At 49.0% G+C, this 22,627-nt stretch overlaps 1 protein-coding gene across 6 annotated transcripts in view; it reads right to left on the reverse strand.

Moving 5' to 3' along the window:
* The window catches only part of ANKRD11 (ankyrin repeat domain 11), a 168,329-nt gene that overhangs the window by 125,477 nt on the left and 20,225 nt on the right, over positions 1 to 22,627 (reverse strand). The gene's annotated exons all lie outside the window — the stretch shown is intronic.

A 22,627-nucleotide genomic window follows, 5' to 3' on the forward strand; every position in this document is an offset into this window, starting at 1 on the left:
ACAACAATGACAAGGTTCAGCCAAGTGCAGGGAATTACAACTAGTTAGGACCGCTGCTGATGTCCAAGACATCCCCTTCCAGAGATGTAAAAGAATCACACATCTTGGAATCAACATGAAAAGACAGCAGTGATGGATTTATAAAAACTGTTTTCTGATAACAGGCAAAGAGCTCCTTAAGGGCAGCACCTGAGCACCGTCGCCCAGGGCCTGGCACCTAGTGGGCTTTGAACACATACTTGATGAGAAGCTAAGCAAAGCAGAATCTCAAGAGGTGGAAAGTCCCTTCAAGGTCACTCAGACCAGGAGCTCTCATACTTTTCCACACACAATCAATGGTGAGAAACACAACTGACACCCTGACCCAGGATATACCACACCCAAGCAAAACAAAAATTGAGACAGTATTTCCATACAGTATGTGTGACACTCTGATGTTTTCTAGTCTATTACCTTAAATTTTTAAAAAACTGGCAAGACCCACTCGGCTGTGCTATCCTCTGCCCTACGCAGTCAATGTTTGCAAACTCACTCATCTAGGTACCGTATCCCTAAGTTTTTGCCATAATCATGCATTCATTACCCATGCCACCATTTATCTAGTTGTGGTTTTTTTTGTTGTTTTTTTGCTGCATTGGGTCTTTGTTGCTGTGTACAGGCTTTCCCTAGTTGTGGCGAGCGGGGGCTACTCTTCATTGCGGTGCGCGGGCTTCTCTTGTTGTGGAGCACAGGCTCTAGGCACACAGGCTCAGTAGTTGTGGCGCATGGGCTTAGTTGCTCCGCGGCATGTGGGATCCTCCCGGACCAGGGCTCGAACCCGTGACCCCCTGCACTGGCAGGCGGATTCTTAACCACTGTGCCACCAGGGAAATCCCACATCTAGTATTTTCTTTAAATAGAATAAATTTCTTATTTTAACGAAAGTAACTTTCCTTTCATAAGCGTGCCATGATGAATGGGAAACGAGCACCACTCTCTGTACAGAGACGGAACTCTACACTGTGCCGTGCGCCTCACCTTCACAGCCGCGCCCCCTACTTGGCAGCAGCCCTGAGAGCCCTCCCGTTCCCTTCAGGTGAGCCCCTTGGCCCCAGGCCCCAGAACCTCCACGCCCCGGCACGGCCTCAGCACGCTCCAGAGCTGCAGGAAGGAGTGCAGGGCTGCTGAGCCCTGGGCCCCCATCACCACGACACACAGTGCCCAGGTGGCAAAGGCATGTGGGCCTCCAAGACTCACCCACCCGGCCCAGGGGTCCCCACAGCCCTGTGCATGTCTCTCCTCATCTTTCCCAAACCTTCCAGCTGTCTGGTATCAAGTGCGTCTCCACAGACAGGCGGCCAACTCCTGCAGGTGGAGAACTGGGCCTCCCCTCTCGGAGGTCCCCACGCTGAAGCACGGCACAGCCACATGGGCCTGATGCCCCACTGTGCGAGTCCAGGCAAGCCCACCGACAGAACATCCACCCTACAGGTGCCCAGGGACTCACGCCGGGTTACCTTTGGACTTAGGTAGCAAATACGTGCATATACTGCACAGAAAACACGCACCAAGACAGTCTCCTTAAGACCTTCTCAACCACAAAACTAACATACACAGTCCTCTCAAACCAAAAATTGAAATAAAAAATATATATAATAATATCTAGAAAATACTAGATATGGGACTTCCCTGGTGGTGCAGTGATTAAGAATCCACCTGCCAAAAAAAAAAAGAATCCACCTGCCAATGCAGGAGACACGGGTTCGAGCCCTGGTCCGGGAAGATCCCACATGCCGTGGAGCAACTAAGCCCGTGAGCCACAACTACTGAGCCTGCGCTCTAGAGCCCGCGAGCCACAACTACTGAGCCCGCATGCCACAACTACTGAAGCCCACATGGCTAGAGCCCATGCTCCACAACGAGAAGCCACTGCAGCGAGAGGCCTGCACACCACAATGAAGAGTAGGCCCTGCTCAACGCAACTAGAGAAAGCCCACACACAGTAACGAAGACCCAGTGCAACCAAAAATAAATAAATAAAACTGACTCATGATGATAAATAAATGAAACTGATTCTTTTAAAAATAAGTAAATAAATAATAAAACTGTACTGCACACACGGTACATATACACTCACGTTACATACATACCCCACACGTGTTCCATATACACCCACACATGTGCTACACGTGTTACATATACACCTGCACACATTACGTGTGCCCACACGTTACGTCATTTACTTGCACAGATGTGTTACAGTACATCCACACGTTGCGTATACACTCACATTGCATATAAACCCCACACATGTATGTCATATATACACCCACAAGTGTTACATAAACACTCACATGTGTTGCATGTACACCCACATACGTGTTACATGTTGGCAAGGAAGTGAGCATCTTTTAAGGCACAGCACATCTCCTGCACAAGGTCAGGCATGAAGTGAAGCAGAGGGAGCAGGTGGCGGGTTCAGTCCCAGGGACGGGCTGACCAGGCTGCGTGAGGAGCCCTCCTGGCTCCCTCCACCTGCTGACCCACAGGGTGACCCCTGCCATGGGGGTGGGAAGCACCTGACTACAGGCTTGGTCCACACTCGTGCATTTATCCCCTCCTTGTTACAGGGAAAGCAGACGGCTGATAAAACAGCGGGCGATTCTAACTTTATCCCTTTCCTCTCCTGCTCCACGCCCAAACCTTGCATCACACAATCACGGCACATCCCTCACCGTGACCCAGCCCCACACATCTCAGTCACTGAGCTATCACGAAAATTCCTACCTGAAGGACATGAAGTAAATTATTTTTAAACATTTGAAATTCAAATACTTAAAAAATTCACCCAAAAGTTACACTGTTACATATCAAACTTAAACTTATTACAAACACTGTGGGGCCGGGATCAGGCCTCAGTATCTGTCAAAGCCATTTTTTAGTTCCATGCATCACTTTCCTGTTTCCTTGCATTATGGGTTCTACACAACTTACCTCTAATTCACTGATTAACGGTAAGATAATCCCATCTTATTGTGCTGACAGAATCACAAACCTTCCTCACTTGTGCTGTCTTCCAGGGACAGTCAGCACCAGTTCTAGGAGAGGGCGCTGGTTGATGCCAGAGGACCTACGAGTAGTGCACACATCACAAAAAGCTCTACTTTGGTGAGAAGTGGAATCACTGGAGGTGCCCAAGATGACTACTTATGTGTTTTTATAGAAATTCAGGTATAGATAAAAACGGATGAAGATCACTTCATCTTCTTCGTGCAGTTCCTTAGACACAAGAACTTATCAGAAGGGAAAAGTTAAAATATTTGAATTGCATCAGAATATAATTAAATTCTGCCCCCAAAGAAGACCCAGAAAATCCCAAAGCAAGTCTCAATTCTACAGCACACAGCCAACTGCCCTAAGTCCCACCTGATGCTGCATTATGCATTAAAGAGCAGAAATAAATCAAAGTCAGTCAGGAAACCACCCAGGGCTCTAGTCACAAAGTGGAAGCCGACTTACACAGGGTCCTCGCTGTTAGTGATACTCCCAACGTCCTCCAAACGCCACATTAAGAAAAACAAAGGCCAGAAACCTAACACCCTGAAATGATGGGGGGGGGGGTGGGTGACGAACTCGGAGGTCTACACTCTCACTTCACTTCCACCTTCATCAAAAACCTCTCTATAAACACAGCTCAGCAAAGCACTCCTGCAGGAAGCGGCTGCAAAGAGCCCCAGCACCTGGGAAAGCGTAAGCGTGTGCATTAAAGCCTAAGTCATGTCCCATGGCCTGTGTGTCCCGGGAGCCACCAGGCAGGGGTGGGAGGATCACAGGGTTGGGGAGACCTCCTCAAGGACCCAGCTCCCTGCAAGCGGGGTCGCTGCCCCAGCAACCTGCCACGGGAGACACCTGTGAGGTGAGGAGGGGGCACGCTGCACTCCCTGACTTTAAAAAAATCATCCTGTTTTTAATGCTATCCTGGGAAACTTCTGCATTCTTTCCTCAGATCCCAACTGAATGTCTAGCAATTCAATATGTGGTGAAGAGATGTGCACAATATAGTAAGACTGGAAAAAAGAGAAAACAGGGTGTCTTAGCATACAAAGGCCTGTGACTTTCGTTCACATTTTTTAACTTACATTTTAACATATACACACACCTGTTCTCATAGGCCCGGGATGGGCACTGCAGCCTCCACAGGAGGACACAACCAACCCCCCTCTGCGCCCTCTGCGGTGGGACCACGTGTGCAGATCCGGTGTGTGCGATATACGCCTCACTGTTGCTCAGAACACAGCACTTTCACAAATTGGAGAAGGGAATTTTTCCACTTTATAAAAAAGTAAATATAAACTGAAGACTCTGAGACAGACCAAGAGCACACCCGGCTGGTGGGGGAACTCCCACAGCGACCACACTCCCCCGGGAAGAGGGGCTGCAGGCCCAAACCCACACTTGACGGCACAGAAGGGCTTGTTCTCCCAGTTAAACGTGACTAAGCAATATTCAAAATTAACAAGTTTGGGGGACGTCCCTGGCGGTCCAATGATTAAGATTCTGCGCCTCCACTGCACGGAGCGTGGGGTCCGATCCCTGGTCAGGAAATTAAGGCCCCATGTGCCACATGGCGCAGCCAAATTAATTAATTAATAATAAAATTAATAGGTTTTAAGTTCCAAACCCATTCATTTTCACATTTACTGCTGATGAATGCTTGCTTATGATCCTACAAAACCCAAATCCTTTCTCTTGATTATCATTTACAAATTCTCTTTCTAATATATCCCCCAGACACTAAGTATGCTCTCCATCAGCCACCAACATGTCACATGACTGGAGAAAGGTCCAAGCTCAGCTTCTGCAGGAAGTCCTGCTGGCCCATCCCATCTCGGATGTGTGACCACGATCAGGGGGAGCGAGGGCCTGGCTCTGTAAAGGGTTTTCCTGGAACACGGCCACACTCTTTCCCTCCCCCGTTACCCACGGCTATCCTCGTGGTTCAACGGCAAAGCTGGGTACCTTTGACAGACACCTGTGGCCCACAGAGTCCAAAATACTGAGCATCTGGCCCTCTATGTCAGATCCCAAGGTTTTACTCAACCAAAGATAAAGTGTGTCTTCATACAGACAACTGAGGAAGGTGCTACTGCTGCTTTTAAGGGTGTTTAAGGGTTTTCATTTTTAAAGTTAATTATCTGTAAAGACAAATCTACAGAGATGGGAAGTAGGCTAGCAACTGCCTGGGGGTGGGGGCAGAAACAGGAACTAACTGGAAACAGGTAAGAGGGATCTTAGTAAACTCAGGAAAAATCACTAAATTATACACTTAATATGAGTCAATTTATGCTATGAAAATTACAACTCAATAAATTAAAGAAAAATTTTAAGTTAGTTATCTGTATAACCGTGCTTTTTGTCATCTAAGGCTGAAGCTCAGGGTGCAATTCCCAGTAATTCTCTACAGATTCCTCCCAAACATGTGTCCCAAAACTTAGCCCTGTGACAGCACGCAGCTCACTGTGGCTGGAGGGACAGGAGCGCACGTGCGCCCTCATCCCGGCCAGGCAGCCTGCGCGTGGCCCACCCCGGTGTCCAGTGCCGCCGTGAACCCCCAGTTCTCCACCCTCCACCCACCCGAGTGCTCAAGGGCTAGGGTGTCCACGTTCTGGACCCGGCTTAACCAAATAACGCCTCGCTCTTAGTAACCACAGAGGTGAACACAGCCGTCTAGCTGTCACAAGTCAAGAATACTTCGTCAGGAGAAACACATCTTCAGCACATTTTAAATATCCTCTACTACGTTAGCAGTTAAAAAATCATCCTTTGTCATCAAATTTTGTTTTACTTTGCTGACATCAATGTTTCAAATCCAGGAAATAAGATGATTATCATTAAAGGTAAATACTACACTTTTTTTTTTTTTCTTTTTGGTCACGTTGCTTGGCATGTGGGATATGGGATCTTAGTTCCCCGACCAGGGATCGAACCCACGCCCCTTGCGGTGGAAATGCGGAGTCTTAATCACTGGACAATCAGGGAAGTCCCAAAACTCCATTTTTTTTTTTAAGTCTTTATTGAATTTGTTACAATATTGCTTCTGTTTTATGTTTTGGTTTTTTTGTCCGCAAGGCATGTGTGATCTTAGCTCCCCGACCAGGGACTGAACCCATGCCCTCTGCATGGAAGGCAAAGTCTTAACCACTGGACCACCAGGGAAGTCCCCCAATACTCCACTTTTATATCAAAAAAATTCTAACTTAAAACTGAAGCAGGCCCACACCTCTACAGTCAATTAACCTATGACAAAGGAGGCGAGAAAATACAACGGAGAAAAGAGAGTCTCCTCAGCAAGCGGTGCTGGGAAAGGTGGACAACCACATGTAAATCAATGAAGTTAGAACACTCCCTCACACTATGCACAAAAATAAACTCAAATGGCTTAAAGACTTAAACCATAAGACATGACACCATAAAACTCCTGGAAAAAAACACAGGTCAAACATTCTCTGACACAAATGGTACCAATGTTGGGACTTCCCTGGTGGTCCAGTGCCTAAGGCTCCGTGCTCCCAATACAGGGGGCCGGGGTTCAATCCCTGGTCAGGGAACTAGATCCCACATGCATGCCACAACTAAGAGTTCGCGTGCCACGACTAAAGATCCCAAGTGCGGCAACTAAGACCCGGTACAGCCAAATAAACAAATAAAAATTTTTTTAAAAATTTGTCCCAATGTTTTCTTAGATCAGTGTCCCAAGGCAAAAGAAATAAAAGCAAAAATAAACAAACTTGACCTAATCAAACTTACAAGCTTTTGCACAGCAAAGGAAACTGTAAATAAAACGAAAAGACAACCTACAGAATGGAAGAAAATATTTGCAAACGATGCGACCAACAAGGGCTTAATTTCCAAAAGATTCAAGCAGCTCATACAACTCAATAACAAACCAAAAAAAAAAAATCAAGAAATGTGCAGAAGGGCTTCCCTGGTGGCGCAGCGGTTGAGAGTCCGCCTGCCGATGCAGGGGACACGGGTTCCTGCCCCGGTCCGGGAAGATCCCACATGCCACGGAGCGGCTGGGCCCGTGAGCCATGTCCGCTGAGCCTGCGCGTCCGGAGCCTGTGCTCCACAACGGGAGAGGCCACAACAGTGAGAGGCAAAACTACAATGAGGTATCACCTCACAAAGGTCAAAATGGCCATTATCAAAAAGTCTAAAAACAGCAAATGCTGGAGAGGGTGTGGAGAAAAGGGAACCCTTCTACACTGTTGGTGGGAATGTAAATTGGTGTCGCCACTGTGGAGAACAGTATGGAGGTTCCTTAAAAAACTAAAAACAGAGTTACCATGTGATCCAGCAATTCCACTCCTGGGCATATATCTGGAAAAAATGAAAATTCTAATTTGAAAAGATACATGTACCCCAATGTCCACAGCAGCACTATTTACAATACCCAAGACATGGAAGCAACCTAAGGGTCCATCAACAGGTGAATGGATAAAGAAGATGTGGTATTTATACACACGATGGAATATTACTCAGCCATAAAAAAGAATGAAATAATGCCGCTTGCAGCAACATGGATGGACCTAGAGATTATCATATTAAGTCAGAGAAAGATAAATACCATATGATACCACTTATATGTGCAATCTAAAAATTAATACAGGGACTCCCCCAGCAGACCAGCGGTTAAAGACTCCGAGCTTCCACTGCAGGGGGCATGGGTTTGATCCCGGGTCAGGGAACTAAGATCCAGCATGCTATGCAGCATGGCCAAAATTAATTAATTAATACAACTGAACTTGTTTACAAAACAAAAACAGACTCATAGACAGCAAATTTATTATTACCAAAAGAGAAGGGGGGAGGGATAAATTAGGAGGTTGGGATTAACATACACACACTACTATATATAAAATAGATAATCAACAAGAACCTACTGCATAGCACAGGGCACTATATTCAGTATCTTGTAACACCCTATAATGGAAAAGAATCTGATATGTATATACATATCTGCAACACTTTGCTGCACACCTGAAACTCACACACTATTGTAAATCAACTACAGTTCAAATAAATAAACAAACTGAGGCAGGAATCCCTCAAACAGCACCTACATCCCTGCTAACATTTCTAAAAAGAATTTATAGCTGAGTTAAAGTCCTAATCAGCCCAATAAAAGTTCTCTCCCTCTACAAAAAGACCCTTCTACAAGCCAAGCTGCCTTCCCCTGAGCAGGAACCGGCTGCTGAGGACCCCCTGAGCCAGTGTCCCCAGCAGCTCAGGGCAGCAGCATGGCTACGTCCACAAGCATAGCCAACCCAGGAGCCAAAAGAGATGTTATGTTACTTCTGTAAGACCACAAGTCGTCCTTCCGCCAGCAAGAGTGTAAGTGGGAAAGCACGAGACCACAATGTTGTGAGAAGACGTTCACTCGGCGCTCTACTACCTGCTGGAGATACAGCTGCCAACACAACATACGCTATCTACCCGTCCAAAACAGTGCGGGGAGTGGGGTGGCTTATTACAGAACGTGGCCAGAGGTGGGGCTCTGGAGCCAGGCTGCCCAGGGCCCAATGCCGGCCTTGCTACTCATGACCTGTGTAACCCCAGGCATGTGGTCCAGCCTCTCTGTGCCTCAGTTTACTCACCTCGACAACAGAGAGATGAGTAGGTCTACCTATGCCTCAGGAGTTACCAGGAGCAAATGAGTTGATCTTGTGAAGCACACAGAACGGCCCCCGGCAAGGAGCGCATGTTTTACAACTGTTCCTTCAATAACGAACAGAAATGATGTGCTCACTAAATGCACAAGCTATGCCGCTTCACAAAGGCCTGGACGCAGGCTGCCACGCGGACACGTGGAGAGCCGCTCTCAGCCACCCACGTCCGGGGCCAGAGGTCAGGACGTAGCGCAGCGCCACCGGGGGCAGATGGAGCAGGCGGCACTGTGTGGGGAGTGGGCCTGCACCTGGCCCGGCACTGGCAGCACCTGAGAGCTGCACTTCACCCAGACCAGAGCCCGATCCTTCCATGAGCACTCTTCACAAACCATAACCCAACCTGCTTAAACCAGCCTCTACAGAAAAACGCTCCAGGCAAGACTCCTCAGCAATGACCAGGATCACAGGGTCCTCAAATCGGCTCCACGTGAGCCACACAGCTATGTGTGTCTCCTCAACAAGAAAAAGTCACAAAGTACCAACACAGACGCATCTCAGAACGCAGGCCAGGTGAAGATGTCACCACAAAGGCAGAACAGGGAACCCAACAAGTCCCTCCCTCAAAAGAAAGCAATGGACAAGGTGGCAAAAACCATCAGGATCAACTTCTTCACAACTATGTAACCACGGGATCCAATCAAAAGCTTCCATCTACGGGGACACATACTGAGAAAGCTCCTGATTTCTGTGGCAGAGCACCGACAGTGGTGGAACAAACCCACTCACCACACTCTTCGTGCAGGCGGCTGATGCCAGACAGGGCACCGCCCACCCGACCCCCAAAGGCCTGTGGTTGTGCTTCTGACCTGTATGGTAGGAATGTAAAACGGTGCACCTGCTGTGCAAAAGAGTTTGGTGATTCCTCAAAAAGTTAATAACAGATCTATAAAAAAATTTTAAGAGATTTTTTTAAATCACTAGGGACTTCCCTGGTGGTCCAGTGGTTAAGACTCCACGCTTCCACTGCAGGGGTTGCGGGTTCAATCCCTGGTCGGGGAGCTAAGATCCTGTATGCCACTCGGCACAGCCAATAAATAAATAAATAAAAATTAAATTTAAAAAATCAATCACAGAACTGTCACATCACCCGACAATTCCACTCCCAGTCACACACCTACGAGGTGTTCAAACAAAACCTTATACACATTTGCTCACATCAGCACTATTCATTATAGCCAGAAGGTGGAAAGAGCCCACATGTCCATCAACAGATAAATGTAAACAAAATGTGTGTATCAGTACAATGAAATACTTTCCAAACATATAAAAGAATGGAGTTCCACTACCTGCTACAACAAGGATGAGCCCTGAAAACACCCAGATGCAAAAGACCAACCTTGTAAGATTCCCTTGACATGAAATGTCTAGAACAGGCAAATCCACAGAGAACCAAAGGACGTGAGTGGTTGTGAGGGGCTGGGGGAGGGGAGCATGCAGAGTGACTGTTTCTGGGAAACCCTAAACCGGGCAAAACTAATCTATGCCAAAAGCGGAATAGGTGGTGGCTTGGGCTGGGCCTGGGGCATTAAGTGTGACAAGGAACTTTTAGGGGGTGACAGACATGTTCTACATCAATTTTGACTGTTGGCCACATGGGGTAATACAACTGTCAAAATGCACCTAGCCAGGCTTCCCTGGTGGCACAGTGGTTAAGAATCCGCCTGCCAACGCAGTGGACACGGGTTCGAGCCCTGGTTCCGGACGATCCCACATGCCACAGAGCAACTAAGCCCGTGCGCCACAACTACTGAGCCTGCGTGCCCACATGCCTAGAGCCTGTGCTCCGCAACAAGAGAAGCCACCACAATGAGAAGCCCGCACACCGCAATGAAGAGTAGACCCCGCTCGCAGCAACCAGAGAAAGCCCGCGTACAGCAATGAAGACCCAACGCAACCAAAAATAAATAAATTAATTTATTAAAAAAAAGAACACCTATATCGATTTTAGAACGAGCACTGTTACTGTCGAGACTATACCCATGGAAATGTCACTAAAACCATCACAGGCACACTAGTGATTACCCTGAGCGACACAATCACGTGCCAGATGGACATGAGAAATGACACACTCTGGTTAACGTCAGATCAAGTGAAGGGCCAGAAGCCCCACCTAAGAACGGCTGCTCCCACAGAAAGCCCCCCGCCAGAGCCTTGGTGACTCTCCTCCTTGGAAGACAGCCCAACCAGCACAGCTGCTGTCTGTCCTGAGAGGAACACCACTGCTGCAAGGCAACCAAGGGAAGACAGTGATGCTAACAGAAAAGAATTTTCTGAAAAGTTGTTGTTTTGGGGTTTTTTGGTCTCTGCTGGATCTTCGTTGTAGCGCGCAGGCTTCTCTAGTGGCGGCGCGTGGGTTTGGTTGCAGCATGTGGGATCTTAGTTCCCTGACCAGGGATCAAACCCGGGCCCCCTGCATTGGAAGCGCAGATTCTTAACCACTGGACCACTAGGGAAGTCCTGAAATGATGTATTTTTTAAAGTTTATTCAAAATAAATTCCAGTCAACCCCGCTCCTGCATGAAGTTAGCACTCACGTTATGTAATTCAGGTCTGCGGCAGGGCTTTCATTGATGTCACAACTCCCCTAGAAGACACACCATCACCCTGCTGGGTTCAGACGTCTCCCACTCATCTCCAAAGCTGCCGCCACAAAGAAGCCGCTGCATTCAACAACACTTCTTTCCACAAAATCCAGACTTGTCTTACCTAAGGCAGCAAAACTTGATTAAAGTTCCCACAAAGGAAAATACACCTACAGTGTATCTTCTCCATCTTAAAAATATCTCAAATCCATCCAGTCCCTCGGCTGTACCACCAGCCCTCCATGGTCCAGTTCCACCATTACTGCCTCTAGACACGGTCTCACCCGCGTGCAGCAGGCGGGAGCTCTGAGATCAGAACTAGGTCAGAGCAGAAAGGACTAGTCTTCTTCCCGGAGCTGACACCTGCAAGGCGGGTGCAGCACTGCTGCCCCGCAGTCGCAACTCTACGAGCAGTGTCACTTTACAGTAACAACACTTCCTCTTCTGGATCAATCAGTAAACCTTAACTTTGTTAAACTTCGGCACTGAGCTACACACTGTCTTAATACTGCGACAGAACTAAAGAGGGCATGAAGCACACCTACTGAAGACACAGGACAAGGATTCCCTGAACCAGGCCCTCGTGCTGCTGTCTGAGCTGCAGCTGCTCGTGGGGAGCCCAATCTGACTCCAACAAACAACTGACAAACTCTAGCTTTTCAAGTAAACAACTGTTGTCAGTATCTGTTGTCAATTATAAAATCTAAGCTTTTAAGCAAAAAATATTAAAATTCTGGAAAACTTCTATGCCAGCTTCCACTCTGACCAAGATGGCATAAAAGGAACACATTCACCATCCCCTCAGCCCTGGACAAAAGTACAGTTTCCAGAGTCTGGACACCAGGTGGTGAGGAGTGACCCCCCAAGAGATGAGAAGTGGGGAGAGGGAGAGGGTGCGGCAGGGGCAGGAGAGCCTGAAGAGTACGGAGCTGGATCCGGGTGGGCACATGGGGGACCTGTACAGGGACAGAGCTCCAAGGAGCAGAAAAACCAGCCCTGGACTGAACGCAGCTCTGGTCCCACCTAGCAAAGCTGCAAGTAAAGAACTGAAAGAAGTAACTGCTTCAAAGGAGCTCAACTACCCCCAAGAACAAAGCCCAAGGATGTTTACAGTAACACGAAAATATCCAGCAACGACAAGGTACCATTAACAATGCCTGGCACACAATCAAAAATGACCACGCAGAAGAGCAGGAGAGTGTGGGCAACAACAGAGGACAGCAGCCACGCACAAGTGAGAGGACAGCCACGCCGGATGGACACGGACCCGGATGCTGAAGACCCATGTGCTGATCAGACAGATGAAGATCTAAAACGACCCAAATCCAACTTCTTGACAAAATAAAACTACAATGTATGAGGTAAACTTTCCTGAGACGAGAATGTGTGTCACAGCAGACATCACAGAAGGAAAGCAGTGAGCTGAGAGACAGAGCAACAGCAAGCGCCCCGAATGAGACAGGGGGCACGGGGCACCGCCGCGCTGGGTGACATTTTAGGCAATCCCACAGGAATGAAAGTGGAGTCTCCAAAAGAGAAAAGGAGGGAAAGAACGTTATCTGAAAAAATAACGGCCAAGAATTGATGGACACTATAAACCCACAGACCCATAAAGCTCAACAAACCCCAAGCACAAGAAACATAAATAAAACTGCTCTACGCTGCATCAGAAACCAAGTGACTTGAACTCTCAACAGCTTCAGAGGAAACAGCCACATTCCACACAGAGGTCTGAGTACCAGGGGGACAGCAGATTTCTGGCTGTAAACAGTACAAGTCACAATCAGTGAAGTGACAGGACTAAAGCACTCGGAACACAGGGTCAGCCTGCAAAACACCTCTCAAAACAACGGCAGAAGAAACACACAGTAAGGCAGACAGAAGCTGGAAGAGCTCATGCCTGAGTCCACTGTGAGAATACCACACAGAGGAATGAAGAACACCAAAAAACAGAAACCACCCAGTTTCTATGCAGTTTTACTCCTTAAACTTACAAACCTGCAAACTGCACTGTATGATTTAGGTTGTCTAAAAAACTCTTCAAGTCTAGGTTTTAAAGTTTTTTCAACTTATTATTTAAATCTACTTAGAAGAAAATTAACCATTAAAGTAAAAATAATGTAGCATGTATTCTATAACATGTAGAAGATGTGTCACAACAATAACACAGAGACCTGGAGGGGAAGAATGAAGTACAGCACACAAGAGCAGTAAAGCACTGCTCACAACACCGACGGCCCACGCGGTCCATCGCGCAAGGGAACGGTATTCTACAGCCTGGACGAGCCCTGACGACAGTACACTTGGTGAGGCGAGCCAGACACAGAAGGACAATGCCATGTGACCCCACTCACACGAGGTCCCTGGAGGAGTCACGTTCACAGACGCAGAGCAGCGTGGGGGCCGGGGCGGGGGGCAAGTTGACAGTGTCCTGGGGACAGAGCTTCAGTCAGGGAAGATGAAAAAGTTCTGGAAATGGAGGGTGGTGACGAGAGCTGCACAACACTATGAGGACACAAGACTGTGCACTTAAAAATGGCTGAAATGGGGCTTCCCTGGTGGCGCAGTGGTTAGGAATCCACCTGCCAATGCAGGGGACACGGGTTCGAGCCCTGGTCCGGGAGGAGCCCACAAGCCGCAGAGCAACTAAGCCCATGCACCACAACTACTGAAGCCGGCACGCCTAGAGCCCGTGAGCCACAACAGGAGAGGCCCAAGTACTGCAACGAGGAGTGGCCCCCACTGGCCACAACTAGGGAAAGGCCAAGAGCAGCAGCGGAGACCCAATGCAGCCAAAAATAAATTTTTTTAAAAAATGGCTAAAATGGGTTATGTTACGTGTACTGTACCACAATAAAAAAAAAAAACTCAAGCTGGCAATAATCCAACTTTAATGAAGTTTTACTAAATAAAGAAAAATTCACAGAACCATGAACGGTACCATCCTATTTTAGTTGCCTAAATTCTCCAAACTTTTTCCCCTAATCTAGGAAAATAAGGACAAATGCCTCCTCTAACTAATTACCATGGTCATTTCTACTACACTATAAAGCTGTGAACACTAGGGTCTCCTCTACGCCATGGTCACTGACCAGCAGTGCAGCTCCTGGATGCCAGAGGGACCAAGTCCCAGCCCCTCCCCCACCGCCGTCCAGTCGTGAGGCGCCGCCCAGAATGTGCAAAGGCCCCTCAGCATCTCTGTAATCAGTGGGATACTCCACTCATCACAGCTTCACTTCACAAGCAGCCTCGTTAGTACCAACTCAATCACCATAAATACTTCATCCCAATGTGTTACTCCACAGCAAAGTGTTCAGTTCACATTTAATTCAAAATTAATTCCTTCGGCTGGCATACATGCATGACGACTGTTATTAAGTTTAATATTCCCCCAGCTTTCTACTTAAGGAAAAAATTCATTTCTTCTGTACAAGTCAAAACACACTTGGGGAAAGTGCTTCCTGTTCAGAGCGCAACTGTGTTTACAAAAAGATCAATACCAGTAGATCACGATGGTGGAATGTATCCCCTTAGCCTAAAATTTCTTAAAAGTGACAAACATCTTAGAAAAAATAAATCTAAAACAGCACTGAAAAACAATGATGTATCAGTAGCTGACCAGATCAGACGGACAAATAACCCACATCTAGGGAAACCACAGGTCAAACTATATAGAAAGACCAAAGTCAAGACACTGCTGCAGTTAAAAGAAAGCTGCAAGGACAAAACTCAGTGAATTTATGCACTTCCAAATTCATCTGGTGTGACAGGGCTCTCTGCACACTGGCTCCAGAAGGCCAAATCTGTCCCACTGCTGCTTTTGACACAGTCCACAATCTAAGAATGGTTTTATATTTGTATCTGATTGAAATAGAAGAGAATATTTTGTGGCAACAGAAAATGACATGAAATTCAAATTTCCGTGTCAATAAATAAAGTCTTACTGGAACACAGCCAGGCTCCTTTGTTACATATGGTCTATGGTTCCTTCATGGCAGAGCTGGGCAGGTGCAATGGAGACCACGCAGCCCCAAAGTCTGCAAGTTACTATCAGGCCCCTTATAGAAAACCTTGAAGAGATAAATAAAATAAGACAAGTTTGCATATTCAAAGAGCTACTAAATACTGACAAGATGAAAAAGTCCAATCCAAACCCTAACAAATAAGTGAAATTTCAGACTCGCACAAAAAGGCAGAAAACCCTACAAGTTACCATAAAATCCTAAAAGGTTACCTACAGAGGATCATGAATCAGCCTGGTGTCAGATGCCACATGACACAGAACAGGGGTCTGGAAGGCTCTGACGTTCAGGGCACCGGTGCTCAGCCACTTGGGGCCACACAGCCTCGTGCTGGCCCGGAGAACAGCCGCCCCAGCAGGCGGGCGGGCAGCCGCGCTCCCGCTCCACGCTCCTCCAGGATGCCCGGATCCAGCAACAACCACGTGGCTCCTGGTGACAGCTCCAGTCACCAGCCACACTCTCAGTAATGTCAGGATGCCAACGACAGCAGGGACCAGGAGAATGAGCCCGTACCTGAGCCTGGCAAGATGCCGGCAGAGCCTCCCGCTGGCTGTGGGGCATACACATTACTGAAGGCCGCACACCTAGAGCCCAAGCTCCCCAACAAGAGAAGCCACCGCAACGAGAAGCCCTCGCGGTGCAACTAGAGGAAGCCCACGCACAGCTATGAAAACCCAATGCAGCCAAAAATAAGTAAATAAAATGAATTTTAAAAGAAAAAGAAGAAAAAAACAGCAGGCTTCTCTGTGCAATGTGACATAAGACAGAAAATAACCAAAACAAGTCTGAAAAAAGAAAAACAAGTCTGCAGTACTGACACCCCAGGACGGCAGGCCTCACTGTACACCTACAGGAACCGTGACGGGTGCTGTGGTGCGGGGACAGACGAAGAGATCAATGTGACAGAACAGAGTCCAAAAACAGACCCACCCACACACAGACAACCGATTCTCTACAAAGATACTGAGTCAGTGAAGAAAAAAGATTACATTTATATAAAATTCTAGAATATGCAAAGTACGCTACAGAAAATCAGGAGCAAGGGAGGGCTGCGGTGGGGGGGATTACGAAGGGGTCCTAAACTTCGGGAGGGTGGCAGATACATCCGTTATCTCGAGTGTGCCAAAATGTATCAAATTGTACACTTCAATAAGTACAGCTTATTGTACGTCGGTAACACCAGACTAAAGCTGGAGAAAAAAAAATAGCAGTTACCAGGCATCCAATGTCACCCTTGGCCAAGCAAGATGGGGGGAAAATAAGTAAAATTATTGTTTAGGGCTTATGTGCTAGTCACTGTGCTGGTTGCTTTAACAGTCATCAGCTCACTGAATCAGAGAAAGAAAAATTAAAAAGCCCTGAGAGGCAGATGTAATCTCAATTCTCATAACAACAAGAGAGATGCAGTGACTTGCTCTCAGTCCTGGCTCTGACCCTGCCTCTAACTCCTGCACAAGAAGGCCGAGATGCCACGGCACGCGGCACAGGGCAAACACGCGCCGCGATTCCAGCCACAGCTGGTGCACGGCAGTCTTAGGCCAGGGCACTGAGTGGCCAGGCTGTGGCCAGGCAGCCATGGGCTTTGTGTGTCCAGACTAAACGTAGGTGAGGGAAACTGGGTAGTCTACGAGCTGGAAAAGCAAAGGCAGAACAGCAGCCTCTGAGACCAATCGTCTCTCCTCTACATCCTAAACTTAAAAGCACTACTGAACTCCAAACCAGAGACTCGATGGAAATGCTAACAATGTCCACGTCATAGCCTTCGAGCAGCTGAACACCAAACTGAAAGGACTGGTAACCTGAGTCCCTGAGTATCCATATTTCATACCCTCAGAAACACGAATCTGAGACAGGTGATTACAGCAAGTCAGGGAAAGCTCACAAGACAGCAAGAAGGCAGCAAACTGCCCCAGAGGCCTGAAGGAGCCCTGCGGGAAGGCACTATGCCAGAGGCTGCTCTGAGCAAAGCGTGCAGTCACGATGAAGCCACCGGGGAGGTGTTAAAGGTCCAACTCACCATCCAAGTCACACACTCAACTCCCATGCAGCACCACACAGAAGAGGCAAAAAGGAAACACTCCTCTCACGGTGTATTTTAAGGACTTGGCACCCTAACTGCCGGTCCCTGTCCACCACGCATGGGGCAGCTGGCGGTGTACACAGGTCCCTGCCAAGCGCTAGGACATCTCACTTTATCTTGATTTTTATAATAATTTTTCTTAATTAATTTTTTTATTTATTTTTTGCTGCATTGAGTTTTCGTTGCTGCGCACGAGCTTTCTCTAGTTGCAGGGAGCGGGGGCTACTCTTCGTTGCAGTGTGCGGGCTTCTCACTACGGTGGCTTCTCTTGTTGTAGAGCACGGGTTCTAGGCGTATGGGCTTCAGTAGTTGTGGCTCGCGGGCTCTAGAGCACAGGCTCAGTAGGTGTGGCGCACGGGCTTAGCTGCTCCGCAGCACGTGGGATCTTCCCAGACCAGGGCTTGAATCCACGTCCCCTGCATTGGCAGGCAGATTCCAAACCACTGTGCCACCAAAGAAGCCCTATCTTGATTTTTTAAACTCTCTGGCAAAACATGGCTGAGTGGTAAACTGAAAATAATTAGCACTGTTTCCCACTTACCAGGCGTACGTCAGCACTCACAGAAAGAGAGACAAATCTCTGTAAAACAAGAGGCCGGAGGACCCAGGCTGAGGCCTCCTCCAGCTGTGCCATCTGCCCAAGCAGGAGTGAGCACGGGGATGGGGACAGAGATGGAAAAAGGCACCTGCTCCAGATCCAACGGCAGGTTTCCCACCTTCTTTCTGAGGCTGAAGCTGCCACGTGAACACACCCAGGGCACAGAAGCGACAGCTCAGCAGGAAGCCCGAAGGCCATGAGCTCCCTTCTCCACATGCCAAGTCTGAGCACAAAACACGTTCTTATTTTTGCACAGAGGTGGGAAGAGGGTACCAACATCTCTAAGTTGAGTGCAATATTTAGAAGATGCGGACAATATCTAAAAGAAGAAATCATTTTGGACTCACACAACAAACCCAGCAATGAAACAAGGAGCCTAACCGACACACGAAGCGAGTGAGAGGCACGGCGGGTCCAGACAGCCAGAGTCGACAGGCACAGCAGCTGGCATGGCCAGGAGCTGCAGGCACCTGCTCCAGCAGGAACCCACCGCGCTCGCCAAGACAGCTTCATCGGGTGGGAAGACAGCTAAGTAGAGAACAATTACAACATAGGACAATAAACTATGACCAGAGAGGGGCGCAGAGACATCCCCCTGGAGACGGAGGATGAGAATCTAGCCAACAGGGGCCGAGGGCACACCCGACAAAGGGGCAGCCGTGAGATGGAGAAGGCTGCCTGAGGAGGTGAGGCCTGAGGGTGAGCGGGCAGCGCCAGGCACCAGGGAAAGTGGGGAGAAGGGACTCCCGGGCAGGAAGCAGCCCTTTTAAGACCTGGAAGAGGGCAGTTTCCTTAAGGAAGGGAGTAACAGAGTCAGATCTTCATTTTAGAAAATCACTGTGCAAATTGTGTGGAAGTGCCAGTGACTGGTGACAAAAGGGAAAAAAGGACCAACAGTAACAGAGGGTCGATGGGGACAGACCTAAGTGGACAGACGGGAAGGAAGGTGTTTACGAGGGAGAACAGAGAGAGGCTTCAGAGAACGCCCTGCACCGACCCCAGCTGGAGGAGCGGGAGGTCTGAGAGCCACGGCCGGGCAATCACCCTCCACTGACTCCGGAAGAGGACCAACCGCAGCCAGGAGAACGGAGGAGGGTTCAGTCCAGAGCCCCGCCCGGGGTTCCCTGACACACCCCATCACCCACCCGTCTCCACCGGCCCTGCGAGGTGCACACTCGAGCCGCCCAATCCCACGTGTGTCAGCAGGCCCAAGAGGGCGGTGAGAACAGGCACCAAGGCCACAGTCAGATCCCAGGATGCCCCTGCGATGGGCTCTCGAAGGCCCCCATCCCAGGGGCCACCAGGGGCAGACAGCCCAGCACATGGCCGGGACTGATGTGGACTCCTCCTGGGGCAAGGCGGCTGGCCTGAGGCTCGAGCTACGGGCTCGGGAGGGGGCTCCAGGGCCAGGAGCCTGCAGGGAGAGGCGGCACAGAAGCAGGGACTTCTCAGACACAGGGAGGGGACCGCTCCCCACGCTGCCCAGCCCGTGACCAGGTGAGGCCCAAGCAGGGGACCCCAGACGCCGTGCGGCAAGCAAGCCAGTATCTGCAGCTGCCACCTCCTCACACGCACAAATGACCAGGCAGGTGCTGCCAGAAGCGCGCAGGCCTCTCGGACGCTAAACGCAAGACCAGAACGCCAGAACCAGAAGTATTCTCGACAGGCTGTCATTCGAAGGGAGACCAAGGTCTTTACAACTGACCTCGTAGCTTCCAATGGCGACCACACCTCAAGCTGTGTGTAACAGACCAGAACACTGCTCTCCAGGGGGAAGCGGGCCACCACCTCCAACCACAGAGTGACGCGTGACGGGCCGAAATATACACACACGTAGTCCACAGAAACCCCAGTGAACCCAGCTTACGTCTCCAGTGTAGCCACGCTAGTGCTGTCAGGCAGGCTCCCCCACTGCCACCCCAGCAGTGCAGGAGGCCATCCCTGCCCTCACCTCCTGTCCGCTGCTGCAGTGGCACAAGGACCTCAGTGAGGGCTCAGCAGGGGAACCTGCACAATTCAGGACAGATGTGAACACTTCTTGTTCAAGAAATCACTGAATGCTCCCTGGGAGTCAATCTTCCAGGCCAGGCCGAGAGGCTGGAGGGGTCTTGGGCGGCAGGTGGGGTCGCACAGATCAACTCAGGTAGGGAGGAACTCCATGACCACTCAGCTGAATAACAAAAGCCTCTGGCACTTAAGCTGGAGGGAAAGAAAGTCACGCCGTTCTAACCTCCAGAACCTGATGCTCTCGTGACCAAACAAGAGAACAGCAGACAATCCAGGGCCCTCCCCACGGAGCTGCGCCATGGCTGCGGAGAGCCCGTAATGAAGGCCTGGCAACTCAGCACTCGACTAGTACTCACTACCAAGCTGGACTGTTTCCAAAGCAACCAGAGAGGAACTCTAAATCAACCGGTTTTGCATAGAAATTATTCTCCATTACAATAAAATATTGCAGTCAGGAAAAGCATTTTGACAAACAACTAGGTAGGCAACATCAATAACATTAATGCTAATTATTTATTCACCAACCGTACAACTTTTCCTTAAATTCTAAAATTACTTTATATTATTCACACCAGAAGTTTGAAAGCTATTTTATGAGCACTAAATATTACCATCAATAAAGCACGCTGGGGGCTTCCCTGGTGGCGCAGTGGTTGGGAGTCCGCCTGCCGATGCGGGGGACGCGGGTTCGTGCCCCGGTCCGGGAAGATCCCACATGCCGCGGAGTAGCCGGGCCCGTGAGCCGTGGCCGCTGAGCCTGCGCGTCTGGAGCCTGTGCTCCGCAACGGGAGGGGCCGCAGCAGTGAGAGGCCCGCGTACCGCAAATTAATTAATTAATTAATTAAAGCACGCTGGGTCTTCCATCTTTAAATCAGGAAAAAGTGGCAGAAGATAGCACAAGAGCAAGTCAACAAGTACAAAAATACAATCAAATCAAAGTTCTGATCTTTGCTCTAATATCTACATCAAGCAAGAAATGCCCTCAGAAGTCTGAAGATCAGGAACATAAAAACAGCTGAGCAACACAAAGATGAGAAGACAGAAAGAAGTAAATTCTGAGAACAAACCCCTTAGCCAAGGCCTCCTCACGTCAAAACCACCAAGTTCCAAATCCAGCTGAGGCGCATGAACCCATTTTCAAAAGCTGGAGTCAAACTCAAAAGCCCCTGCCTTCGACACCCCTAAAGCTACTGCTAGCGCGTCACAGTCTGAGGAGCTCAGCACAGGGGGACAGTCACGCCGCCCTGCAAAGAGATCAGAACGCTAGTACTTCACAGTACCCTCTGTTCTCAGGTTGCTCACGGAACAGAAAGTGATTTGTTTTGTAACGATACAATGATCACTTACATGTGAACATGAGGAAGAAATACAAAGCAACACCCAGGCACACCAGGAAAGGGGTCCAGGCCCTCCTGGGCCACGCCTGCCTCCAAGCGGCCCTCCCCACCGCGGCGGCTGACGGGGGACTGGGCTGCCCAGAAAGACTCTTCGCCCCAATCTCCACCTGACTGGGGGTGACCGATCCTTCCGGAAAGAGGCTCTAGCATCTCGCCTGCCAACAGCACCATGACCACTGCCAGTCCTCACACAGACCGGAGAAGAGGCCAGGGCCACCCACAACCCCCTTACCAAACACAAGGCCCACCACCCCTCCTTGACTGGTATTCCTCCCCCAGACCCACCTGCGCCTCTGCAAACTCCCTGACCCAAAGAGAACAAGGTACCTGCGAGATGCCTTCCCCTTCCTCCTGACCGACATGCTGGTTTAAAGGTGACCGAATCTGGGAGGGGATGAACCGCACACCACTCACCATGGTTACATGCTCTTTGTGGTCCAAAAGGACTTTCACGATCTGACACATGTGCAGATGCTGCCAGGCGTAACTACAAACTAAAACCATGATGACTTTTAATAAGATTAACTGTCTAACCAGTAACTTTTTCAGCCTTTTCTAGACAGAAAGAGAAATCTCTGTAAGATACCAACACCCACCAAACAGCAGCCCCTCAATGTATGAAAGCTTTCCACCTATTCAGAAAGGCTGGCCACCCCGACGCTCCTCTCAAAAGGTCAGAACTGTGCTGCTTTAAAACAAATCAAAAGCACTCAGACCTTACTGGTGAGCGTGAGCCAGCACAGGCTCAGCAGAGGGCAACCAAAACGTCAAATGCCCATAACCCTGACCATGGAATCCTAGGGACGGAAACAACAGATGACACTTACACCAGAAGGATGCACAAGGATGTCATTCTGTAACAGTGATATGCTGGAAACAAGAAAATGTCCGTCAGGAACAAGAAGGTTAGCTAAGTTGTGGCACATATGTGTTATGATGATGGAAAAATTTGAAGCAGCTCCACAAGTATTAACACAGAACAAACTCAAAGAATACGTGGGAAAAAGCAAAGTACAGAAGAACATATATCTGCCACTCATGTAATCCACTCTGCACAGACTCATACACTTGTATACGCAGGGCCACCCCTGTAAGGACACCCAAGGGGTGGGAAGGAAGTGGCCTGGAGCTCGGCACTGGGGGCCAGGAGCCAAGGCTTCCCATGCCAGCCTACAGACAAAACCACTGTTTTCAGTGGAAAACCAAGCATAAAGACAAAAGCAAAACAAACTG

This window comes from Phocoena sinus, chromosome 19, assembly GCF_008692025.1.
Source record: "Phocoena sinus isolate mPhoSin1 chromosome 19, mPhoSin1.pri, whole genome shotgun sequence".
NCBI lineage: Eukaryota > Metazoa > Chordata > Mammalia > Artiodactyla > Phocoenidae > Phocoena > Phocoena sinus.